At 39.6% G+C, this 12,941-nt stretch overlaps 1 long non-coding RNA gene across 1 annotated transcript; it reads right to left on the bottom strand.

Moving 5' to 3' along the window:
- Positions 1–8,427: 8,427 nt before the first annotated feature.
- On the bottom strand, positions 8,428–12,035 carry LOC136369883 (uncharacterized). The gene is made up of 4 exons (XR_010745089.1): positions 11,350–12,035; positions 10,294–10,450; positions 9,737–9,809; positions 8,428–8,530 (listed from the first exon to the last, which is right to left on the bottom strand). It is a non-coding gene; the product is annotated as an uncharacterized lncRNA (long non-coding RNA).
- Positions 12,036–12,941: the final 906 nt, after the last annotated feature.

Raw genomic sequence — 12,941 nt, 5'->3', positions numbered from 1 at the left:
TTAGGTATCTAGGATGCATTTTCCATTGTGGCTTTCTAAAATCTGTTTCTTGTGAATTATTCCAGAAAATAAGATGCTTCTACTCCTTCCTCTTCACAGCTGAGGTTCAGGAAACTATTGTCATTTCTTTTTCTTTTATATTCTGAAACTTCCTCTAATGCTTCTGGCAACTTTTGAAAGGGAGAACACTATCATAAAAGATATGAAGAGCTATGCAGTAGCCTTCATCTAATTTTTTAATGTTAAAAGATGTGTATGAACAAAACAGAGCAAGATCAAATAATCTGAGTTCTGTGAGGTGTTTTTGTCTTGCCATTGTATGTATCATACACCTATTTTTTAAATATAACTATGGAATTTCACCCTTAATACAGATGTATTTGAAGAATCCCCATAAACCCAGTTGAATACCATGTAATTTCATTTGTCATACAAGTTTGACCTATGTGGTTCCTTACAGGCCGGGTAGTGCCTAAAGACTTCTATTGTTCTAGAGCCTTAAATCATTTGGATATAGTTCTATTCATAGGTCCTAATTACTAATTTTGTGTACATTATGGGTTCAGTGCTCTATTATATGCCAAAAAATACAAGTAGCTTTATTCAGCTAAAACAAAACACAACAAGAAAAAGCACCACTTATTTTCACCAAACAGGTAAGGTTGGAATGGACCACTGGAGGTCATCTAGTTAGAGTATGCTGTGTCCAGACAGCTTTTGAATATGTCCAGAGGAGACTCCACCACCTCTTCAGACAGCCTGTTCCTTTCTATACTTTTTCACAGAAAAGACAGTTTTGAACTTAATTTTCTATTCTACAGTATCAAACGTCTTTTCAGAGAAAAGAAGTATCAAATCAGCAGAGTTCTGCAATTACAACTACTTAGAAGCCAAAGTGAGACATAAGTGTAAACGTTCATTGACCAGAGCTGATGCTGGCACAATTTAAATATGCATGTTTACCTGCCACTGCTAGATTTACCTGTGATCTAGACTGTGCTTTGAGTTCTACTTTTTCAGTAGGAAATGGTTATGTGAAGCATTGACGCACCCAAAAATGACCTAGATACAGACTTTAAAAACAGCGGGTTTTTAAATAGAGATAATTAGTGAGCATTCTCTAGCAATAACACATTGCTATCTATACACTGTACGACATTTTCATGAGTGCAAATTCAAATTAATTATATGCTAGAAAATGCAAAAAAGCACATCAGTTAAATACAGTTTATACCTTGGGGGAGCAAAATGAGCTTTGTATTACCACGGTCTTTCTACCTCCTTCAGTAGCAGCTATCAAGTAATACAGAGGCAAACTTAGCATGTAAAACAATGAATTGTGTTCCTTTTCTTATACTGAGACTTTTTAAATCATTCTAGGACCAGATTCTGCCATTATTATATATATATAGCATACTGTTAGCAGAAAACTTCTATACTTTTCTCACTTAGAGTTCCCTGAACCCTTTTTTGCCAATGAAAGTCTCAACCTGCACTCAAGAAGAAAGGTTCTGTAAGGTATACCCTCCCACTTGTGTGTTGCCCCTTTAATTTCAGGCTGTCATTTTACTTGAGAAGTCACAGACTTTTTCACACTCTCATGCCTGTGTTTTTTCAAGGCTTTTTTCTTTTTCTTTTAGCGTAATTGTATGAAAAATTAGAGATTGGGTAATACAGTTAAAGGCTGATAAAGATTTATAATTTTTCATTGAAAAATAGTTGATTAGATAGGTTTTTTTATTTCTTTAGGTTAGTAGAAAATTGAGAATTGCCAAGAAGCATGATGAAACAAACACAGAACCATATAATGAAGGGAACTTAAGAGATTACTTAGTCCAACTTCCCTATCATGGACAAGCACAGTTCCCACTAAAACCAGGTTACTCAGAGCCCCATCTATTGTGGCTCTGAACTGTTCAGGGCATCTGCAGCTTCTCTGGGCAACTTCTTCCACTGTCTCACCCTGATACAATCTTTCACATGATTTAAAGGGTGGAGATTTAGGCACTCATGCAGATCTTTTGGAGAACAGAATGTTCAGTCCTGTTGTTGCATGCAGGAACGAGCTGGCTTTAACAAGACTTTCCAATACTACTAGTATCCACTAAGGTGAAAATATTGGCCTTCAGCATTTGCTCAAGGCTTAACACAAGCTTACTCATCCTTGTCATGCACATGAAGATAGATGCATTAGGCCAAATTAAAAAAAAAGAGAGAGATCATGAGACTATTTCTTATGACAACAGTAAGGCATAATTTTTACAAGAGACCAAGTGCTTACTTAAGGCTGCTGAAACTATCAGAACTTTTTTAACTTGGCATACCTTAAACATGACAAATCAATACAATCTTAATTTGGTTATTACACCCTGTAATTAGGTATTCATTGCAAAGTTTGGCCTGCCAAGCTACGTAATTTAAGAGCTCCATTTGGGCTTGACCAGTTAAAAAGCTCAATGCCATGGTCCCGCCCACCAAGAGGGTGTAATGGTCCTTGTGGGAGTCCACGCACAAGCCCTGCCTGTGGCCTGAGAAGACTGTTAGCCTCAGGTTGCTCTATCCTGTAGGTGTTACCTCCCATCTCCACATCAGTGTTCTGGCTTGTTGCCTTGCTTTTGCTCTACTATAAACATCATTGCTGCTACACCACTCTGCTTTGCTCATCCAGCTCAGGTGTGATCAGACTGTGCCCTGGCAATGAGAGCACTGCTCATCCTCTGCTGTGGCAGCTCTCAGCTCTTTGTTCCCCTTTAGCTTTGGAGTCCTTCTCCTGCTGCTGGTACTCGGTGGCCACTATTCCTGCCAAAATGAATCCCTCTTAGAAGTGAGGCCCCTGAAAATATTCAGCATATCGTGCAAACAGCTGTGCATGGAGCAACTCAAACCCACCACTCACTATGAGCATACTCCGTTACAAGATTTGCCTTCAGTATCTTGTATTCTTGTCCCACTTTAGCCATTCTTTTCCAAAATGCACTAATAACTCTTCCTCCAACATCCACATGCACTTGCAGGATGCTCTGCCTGGAATGGGCTAAAGCAACTTGAACAATGCCCGGTTTGCAAATCTACCAGTGGTAAATGAAGAAAGGGGCATCATACTGCTTTTGGTGTTGAATAAAGCTGAAACCATCAATCCCAAAACTAAGTGTTCTGATAATGAGATGAAGACATAGTAGGACTGTTGTTGAGGAAGATGAATCAGGGAAACCTTATAAATATGATTGCTTAGCAAAAGATTCTGAAAATATGAAACCTATAATCGAAATAGAAAAGAAAGCTTACTGTGAGTTGTAGGATACTGAGTCTTAGTTACTATAGAACCTGAAAACAATGGTCTAGCTAGCTGAAGGAGAATCTCTTTTGATTGAACAATACCTTTCTGCTGGCTAAGGGATCCAAAGGTCAATGTAGCAAAACAGAAGTCTAAAGAGTAGTTTTCAGAGTTTAAAATATAACACAGTATAGTAACATAGTACTTCTTATAGGCTGTATGTAGATTCTATAGGATTTTGTGTCTTGTATGGGTTGGTCACTGTAAATTAGAATATTCATCACAAAAGAAGATATAATGTATCGTAACAAAGACCTCGCTCTCTTACCTCTTCCCCCTCTCCTTCCCGCTACTCTTAGCTCTCTTAGCTCTTACCCTTACCTCTCCTCTTAACTCTTACCCTTCCTCTTCCCCCTACTCTTGCTCTCTCCTGCTGTCTTCCCCCTGCCACTTTGCTCTCTCGCTCCCTTCTCTCAGCTCTCACCCTCCTGTTCTTTCTCCCTCTCTCTTTAGGACTTCCCTTCAGCCAAGGCTGGTGGCTGAAGGCAAGGCCCTTTTACCCACGACCCTTGCAATAAAACCACATGTTCTAGAATATACAGGTTGGCAGAATTCCTTGTGCCAGCTGTCCGCAAATTCGCCTACAGACTGTAAAGTACCCAGAGACAGGAATAAAGAAGTGGTATTACCAACAACTTATCTAAAGCTGCTGAACTGACACAGCTGGCCTGGAGGCATATGACTGACAGTCAGTCACTGTACTATAAAAGCCCAATCCCGAATTTTAGTGGCAGAGTCTTCCAACACATTCCTTCTTAGATTGTATGTGTGGATGTTCCTCCCCTGAGTGGAGATGTCCCTCCAGGTTACTTCTCCAGGCTGAGCAAAAGAGATTTGCCCACAGCAATAGGTGTGGGTGAGTAACATCAATCTCTACTTAGTAATTGTTTTTGCTAGCTTTAATACAAGTGCTTTAATGTAATTACTTGTACATTGTTTTATAATGCACTATATCATAAAAGTTACTATAGCTCCTACACTGTCTAGTAAATAATTCTGATTAAGATCTTTTTGTCTAATCATTATCATAATAAATCATATATATTTATATAAATATATATGGTTTGCCACCCTTAATCTTGCAGGACCAAGTTCAATCACACATATATAATCCTTTGGACATAAACTGTTGACAAATCTGGGACTAAGCTTGGATCCAGCCACACCCAGGCTTCTCTCTAAGAAGGAGTTCAGAGCGCAAAGGGGTCCTTTCTGCAACCTGTGACTCAACAGGAGGGCTTCTTTAATAAATTTTATATGAAGCTCCCACTGCCCACAACAAAGCTTCAATCTATATGGCTTTGTATGAGAACAGCTGAAGGCAGAAAAGATCTTGCCATTAGTGCTAGGGGAAACAGCTGGAGAAAAGACCAGAGAGACTCATGTAGCCAAAAAAGAGAAACGTATTGTTCCCTATAGCCATAGGCAATCAATTGATTTCAGTGATCATATCTTATCTAGCTAACATCACACAATTTTTACCTTTCTCACAATTGCTCCAAGAGCCAGGGGATAAAATGGGAGAATATTCAGGCCATTTAATTCCTTTCACTGTATACCTAAGCCTGTGGTGTACAACTGCAGATGAGGGACTCTAAGAAAACACTCTGATTAACTGGCTGAGAACAGATCTCCTCTAGAGATACTTTGCAGCTCTCCTAACAATGAAGTTGCAGCTAACTAAATAATGTGCTTTTCAGACACCGTTATGAAGTTTCACTTTCAGTGCCCTTGTTATCTGCATATATATCAAAGACTTAACAATAGCAAACTGCATCATCCAAAAATGCAAAAAAAAAAAGAAAAAAATAAAAAACAACGGTGCTAAACCTCTGCCAAATCTGGAGAAATATATATATATTTTAAAGCATAAGGAGTTTGGAGGAGGCTAAAAGAAAAGATTAGGTTCTGTTAGAACACTTTTCAAGTGCAACCTGCGTGCTGCATCTTAAGCCCAAATCTTTCGGTAAGCCTGATGGAAATAATGTAATATTTGTCCATGTGTCACAAGTTATTTAACTGGAGGATTTTATATAATAGAAACTTAAATAATATTAATATATTTTTAGTATCTATAAAATAAATTATTTTCCTAGTATTTTGGTAGTCTGCTGATACAGACTACATGATGCTTTAATACAATAAACAGAAGACTAAGTTTATGTCTCTAACAACTCAACCCTACTGATTAGAAAATTTAAATTCTCTAAGGGAAAAAAAAATACATAAACATAACCTTCTCACTTTGCTAAAAATATTAAATGTGTTAGAAATGGAACTAGAAGAATTTTTTGACACATTTACAACATGCAGATAGCTTTCATCATCCTTCCTACTTAAAGATAAAAGTTGCATGTAAGAAACCGAGTACTTAGAGACTATCAGGTATCTGGTAATCAGTTGATCTTAAAAGCTTCTGAAATTATGGAACATAGGCCAGTCAGTAACAGGACTAGTGTACACTGTATACAGTAATACACTACAGGCTATTATCAGCCCAAACACAGAAGAGAGCCTCCACAAGTTAAATTGTATTTCATATAAATTACATTACATATTGTTCCATATTTGATTAACAAAATCAGGCAAAAATAAAGTTAAAACATTTATTATTTTCTCAATAATATTTCTGCTGTTTATTTGCTATAAGTACAGCAACTTCCTTTAAATATGACTCATTCAAGGAAAGCTCAGACTGTCTTTAAAGTATTAACCATGGTGGCATATAATTTTTCTTGGTTTGAAGGACTGTGTTCCTTCTAAAAAAAGAACACTATAAATTTAGAAAAACACCATATTGATTTAAGAAAAGGATGACATAAAGAGTATGTTGTTGACTCACTGTTAGCTACATCTAGAGACAAATCAACATATTTCCATGGAGAATGTCTTGTGCTTGCAGTTTACAATCAATAAGGAGGACAGAAGTGATAATATATGACACTTTCTGCTTACATATTCATTTTGTATCCTAATATACCTCTGAGACAAGTTACAAATGGTTTAAAGCAGAAATACTGAGGGAAGACATTTCTTTTTCCATCACGAGTCATGGGAAAAATAAAAAGTAATATACATGAGCTCTAAATAACTGACACTTGCCTTAGTACCAAATTCTAAAAGATGTTTTTAATATTTGATTGTGTGACTAGATTTTGTAATATGTCTATCATTATGTAGGCATGCTCAGTTTGTTGTATTTATGAGCAACATTTGGTTAAACACTTGGCAGTAACTACAGGCCAATGGAACCCTTCTGCTGCTACAACCTCAGCCTTGTTGTAACAGAGGAAAAAAAACCAGGAAGGCACACACAAGAAATTGGAAGTGTAATCTGAAGGTGGCCAAACAGTTGAATATCAGAGATATATCCTTAAGACCAGTGTCTGTGGCCACAGACTCCATTTAATTTCTTTCTTAATTTCATTCACTCATTTGCATCTTTAAGTTAAAATGCTGGTTTCATTGTCTTGGTATTTTTCTTTTCAGTATGTGCTTTCAATGTCTTAAAATTTAAACCGAGCTCAGCTTATAGTCTGACAACTAAGATACTTCTAGCTCCATGCCATGCTTTGCCTACTGCATGAGAGAAGCAGAAGCTCTCCCAAAAACTGCTGCAGAGGGGCTGAGAGTGCTAATACCACCCTAGCAGAAGATTTAATGGCAAGGGAAAAAAGCCTTATGCACTCTCCTAACCAGTTGTATGCAGGCATATCACTTTTGAAGAGTATCACTGCTATTCCTGCTGACTCAGAGCATCAACAGAAGATATTTTTGCTACCATTGTATCACAATTCTTTAACCAAAGTTGATAAAAATTGTGGCCACTTGGATGGGGTGTGAGAGGTGGGATGCACAGATAAGATCATAGGCATCCCAAATAAATACATGTAACTCAAACTCCAGTGCATTTTATTTGCTGTGATTCAAAGAAGTATGATTGTGATGCACAGCATTAAAAAAAAAATTGTTCAATTGCTTAATGCAAATCATACTTGCAAAAAGTACATTTCAAAAATTTACACCAGTGAAAATCTCTATCCCTAAAAACTCAACATGCCTTAGCAAGTTACAGTAACAAACTGCCTCTCTGAAGGAGGCTAGAGAGGAGAAAGGATGTGCAGATCTCAAAGAAAAAGTGGCAAGTCTTAAAAGACCAGTAGGAACACTCAATGAAGGAATCTGGCACATAGACAAGGCCTGTAATAAAGGTTGATTTACTCCTTTTAAAGGCATTCTCTTCAATCACCTAGCTCTGCAACTTTGGGAAATGTTCAGATCCAAAGCCTAATTAGCATACAACCACTTTTATCTAAGACAGTAATGCTGGGTTTGTTTATCCACACTGCAGATTAACAAGGTCAAAGATGCAGAGACTCTATACACTGTGTATGTAGATCTTACCAGTTTTACAGGTGAAATCTTTCCAGTCTCATCTGTCAAAGCAACACTGTACAAATGTGACTAAACTGCTTTCAGAGCCAGGCCACACCTCAAAGAAGTGCAGCTGCTGGCTCCAGAGGCCCACATCAACAGCCTATGGATGATGGTTTGCCAGGTTTGTGTCTGGCCACTCACGGGGACTGCAGGTTGCACTCTGACCAGTCCATTACAGCTTAGCTATGGGTGTGTTCATCCTGCACATGCAGCCTGAAGGGACCCGGCTTGGGCTCGGCACCCTCTGAGGGATGATTCAGTTCTGTTCCTGGGAACCTGAACATTACTTACCAAATCTTTGGAAATGGCATGATGGCAGCTGGGATACAGATGAGAACTGCAGAAGGTACATTCCAATATCTATGAGCAAAGAATGCAAAAATAGAACATTTAAAAAATATGAAAGGTAGGCCAAAAATTCAGGACAAATTAAACTGCTTTCCAGAAGTTATTTCATTATTTTTTCCCTTGTATTACTTGTGTTGCTTTGAAAAACACAGTACTTGTACTCTTTGAGATAATACAGTAACGCAGGAAGACCAAGGCTGCAAGACAGGGGAAGCCACTGCATCACTCCTCCATTTCAGGCCCTCTTCCTGAAACAAGCTACCCCAATGAAATGTGTGACACAAGGTAAAGTATGTGCTCACTGTATCCAATTGCCAGAAGAGAGCAGAGGACATATCCAATCTGAGAGCAGAGGACAAGGTCTGAAAACTGGAACCGCTACTTTTGTAGCACATCTTTGAAGTTCTGCACCTGTAAAACCAACCGGTCAAAGTCTGTCAGGAAAGAAAATCTACTAAAAATAATGGAAAATAAAGAAGACAATCAAAAGAAAAACTAAAAAGACAAAGAAAGAGATCAGTGGGTGAAAGGTAAGTGTCACAAAATTATCAATATGAGAGAGTATATAAAACAAATATAGGAAATCAACTATAATTTTAAAATGCTTGATAACTGAAGATGAAACAGAAGTACAGAATGAAATTTGTCTGGGAAAAGGAAATTTATTAAGACTGCGGAAATTAGAGAAAAAAATAGTTACATGCAAAATGAATGAGAAAAAACTACAGAATCACAAAACAGTTAATTCAAAATGACAGTGAGTTATGATTATTTTCTAAAAAGCTGTGCCAACATACAATTTTTGCACTACAGTGTAAAATAACTAATTACACATAGAGCTAAAGTGTAAGTCTCTAATATCCATATCCTTGCACTGACTTTCCAGAGCTAAAAAACAAAATAAAGAAGTACTTTCCTTGATAGGAATAATCCCAACCTTAAGAAATCCTACAAAACATTATACTGTCACAACACTAGTAGAATTAGATTGCATTGCAGAACATAAGATATTTTAAAAAATATCAGCTTAAGTTCCACCAAAAATTTTACAAATTTAAGATTTATTACATTAAGAAAATGGCATATATATCTAAAACTGAATGTTACTGAAAAATAATTTAATACTTGTTTTGTATGTTTTCTGTAGCATTTGAAATATTTTAATGCTTATTCAACAACAGAACTTAGAGTTGAAATTGATTCAAATCAAAGTACCTCAAATGTAATGATGGATAAATGGTTTTCATTAATTAGAGATATGCAAAATATATAAGCACTGCAAATTATGCATTACTTGTTAGCTTTATGCCAAATGATTGTATTCAAGGAATGTAATTTGCACCACTCTACTTTTAAGCTATTGTTAGGAAGGCAAATATGTCTCAAGGACAACTTTTTTCTACATCAAAAAGAAATATGCCTAATAATATGCCTACTCAGTATTTATGGCATGATTTTTATTTGAAACAGCTTTCTTTAAAAACTGCTGTGTATATCCAATTTTCTGTTCATTATAGTAATAGTTAAGTCTAAATACTTAACCTTAATGACCCCCGGTAGCGAATTTCAAACTTATCTAAAAAATGGCAGTTCCTGAGTACTTAATCTACTAGATACCTGAATATTATAACCATCTCCAGAAGCACAGAATGAAAATTCACTGGAGTCTTCCACATAGTTCAGACTTCATCTGCCTGATCATGAAAAAAATAACACAGCAGCAGGACAAAATACTGAAAAAGTAAACTATGCTTAAATCTGCAGATCCATACCTTGCACAGAATAATGAAGTCTGGATGGAACTTTAGTCTAGCCCATTGTTTTATGAAGGTGAAAGGATGCCCACTGTGCTTCAGTTAAGCACTGGGTTTCATTATTTCAATTTCATTCAGTTAAGAAGCAGGAAATGTAGGTTTTAAACTCAGCAAGCTTATACAGAGCTTTGATGGGCCAGTTGAAATAGGGATTTAAGAGTTAAAGGGAATTTAGCATAGTTGAGACAATGTATATGAACATAAGTAACAGTATAACACTTTAGCTTTTTTGAGACTATTAACTTACATTCAAATGAAAACAAAGGCTGCCCAAATGATGCACATCTCAAATTCAAAATAATGTGACAATAAGTATCTTGCAAGATGCAGAAGTTACATACTGCATCAGAAAATACACACCTTACTTATTTTTTTGACAATGGATGGACAGGAGTTATAATAGATTTGGAGAACTACGCATTGAGTAGAATTTTCTGCTAGACCTGAATGCTGAAGCTTCTTTTCAGCTCTTAAAGAATATGGCAGAATGGCCTTCCTAATTGTACATCCATGTTCACTGCAAAGGGAAAAAATAGTATCCGTTCAAACTTGGTAATTTACAGAAGAAAAAAAGCTATCTGAATAATTCTCTTAAAACTGAATGAGCAAAACATGGCCATAACTTCTGCCCTGACTGAATACTGATTAAGTGCACCCTGTCTGACAGGTAATGACTACCTGCTGCTCAGGCACAAGAATATCTAGGATGTGACAGAAAGAGAAGGAATCAAAACCAGGAAACCCTCACACATACAATAGGCAGGCACTTATTACATCTAACTAAAAATTCCTAATAGAAATAAACTTACAACAGCCAAAGCCAGCAAAAAATATTAGTTTACTGATGCAAGGCATATTTCAATGTAAAAACTGAATTTATGTGTTTATTCTCTCTTCTATTTCTCTCACTCAAGGAGCCATCAGTTACATCACTAATAGGGCGGCAGTTTGCAGCACTATTTGAATCACTCAGTCCAACTGACAGGAGACTTACCTCTGAGTCCCAGCCAAACAGAAACTCTGCCCCTCATACTGCAAATAATCTTCACCTCAGTTATTGCTATCTACAACCATTGTATGCTGCAAGATTAACTAATCCTGCCCCCCAACAGTTATACTCACTCCTGGCCTCCTACCAGCTAAGCTTTTTATGTCCTTCAATTCTCAGGATTTTTAGTTAGAAATCCTGTTCCACCACTACTCAAACTTTGGCTAAAGCTCAAAACTTTATGCCTCTCAGCTGCATTTCACAAAACACTCAGCGCTTACAATACTGCAGATTAAATTATCATCATAAAAGTCTACAAGTCATCTAAATTAGTTTTATTATAACATCCACTCTACATCTGCAGGTTTTCATATCCAAACCTTAAATACTACACCTTTTGCTTGATTGTTTGGTGAATATCAGCTTACTGTTCCTGAAGTGTGAATATCACCTCTTTTCTGATACTGACCTCAGGCGTTTCTCATTCCTTTCTGCAAGAAAAACAGATTAGCCAAGTTGCTACATGCCCTGACATCTGTGTAACTCTTAATTCTCCCAAACACCAGCCAAGGCTAATTTCTCCATTGAGTCTCCAAATCTCATAATATTCCTCCTTACCAAATCAAACATGAGACAATGCCTAAGAAACATCACCTAAGACCAGGGCTCAGAATGACCCAACACTCTTCATCACCTTGGACTTCAAGTCTGCACTGAGGCCCCGGGCTTTCCTGACTTTCCACTTATTTATGTCTATTTCCTTCCCACAGTGCTTCTTCCTTTCCCAAATTCATAAAATCATACAGAATATGGAAGAGTTACACAAGGATTACCAAAGTCAAACTCCTGGCCCTGCAAAGGACCACACCAAGAATCACACCATGGGCTTGAGAGTGTTGTCCAAACACTTAATGTCAGACTTAGTGCCCTAACCACTTAACTGGGGAGCCCGTGGCAGTTCTCAACAACCCTCAGGGTGAAAACCCTTTCCTAACACCCAACCAAAACCTCCACAACGTCTTCATAGTGTTCCCGCAGGCCCTTCACTGGTCACCAGAAAGAAATCAAGTGTCCCACCTTCGCTTCCCATGGAAGCTGCCGACTGCTGCGAGGTCTCCCCCAGGCCAAGCCAAGTGACCTCAGCTGTTCTTCCTGTGGCAGCCGCTCTAGACCTTTTACTACCTTTACAACCCCCTTCAGATGTTTTCTGACATTTCTAACGATTTCTCTGAGCTTTCCCCGTGATGTCTCTTACTTCCTGTAGTTTTCCAAACTATCTATGGGAGCTTCGAAAAAAAAAAAAAAAAGGCCCAGGGCCCTTTCCTCGGAGCGTGGGGAGAACTTTCCGGCTCCCCTTGCGAGAAGCCCTGCGGAAGGGTCCTGCAGAGCCGCCGTATCCCCTGAGAAAGGCGAAAACGCCACAAGACACGGAGACCCGGGGACAGCGGGGCTATCTCGGACGGGCACGGGGGCACCTTGCGCATGTTTTTAAATCCGGGCCTCCGGCGCGGCTGCGTGACCCCCACCGCCCACCCGCGGAGCCGCCGCCGCTGCGGCTCCTCCCCCCGCGGCTCGGCTCTTCCGCAAGAGAACGCGGTCCCGCCGTCCACCCCGGACGGCCCACGGGAGACAGGAGGGCCGCGGACACGGGAGTTGCAGCGCTTCCCGGCCGGGCCGGGGCGAAGGGCGCTCGGGACCCGGGGAGGCCTGCGCGCGCCCCCCGCCACCCCAGGGCGACCGGTGACGAGCGCCGCGAGCGGCGGCCGCCCATTGGCTGTCGCGCGGGGGGTGAGCGACCAATCAGGGCGGGGCGCGGAGCGGCGCAGCGCTCGCCCTCGCCTCGCCCGTCGGCCCCGCGCGCGGGGGGCGGAGTCACGTGACGCTCTGTTTACATCCTCTCAGCTGGCGGGCCCCGCCTCCCCCGTCCCGTCCCGTCCCGTCCCGTCGCGTCCCGTCGCGTCGCTCGCACCGGCACCGGGCACCGGCACTGGCATTGGGCACCGGCACCGGCATTGGGCAC

This window comes from Sylvia atricapilla, chromosome 1 (genome assembly GCF_009819655.1).
Source record: "Sylvia atricapilla isolate bSylAtr1 chromosome 1, bSylAtr1.pri, whole genome shotgun sequence".
NCBI lineage: Eukaryota > Metazoa > Chordata > Aves > Passeriformes > Sylviidae > Sylvia > Sylvia atricapilla.
The sequence above is the reverse complement of the archived record's forward strand: the minus strand, read 5'-3'. Positions and strand labels throughout refer to the sequence as shown.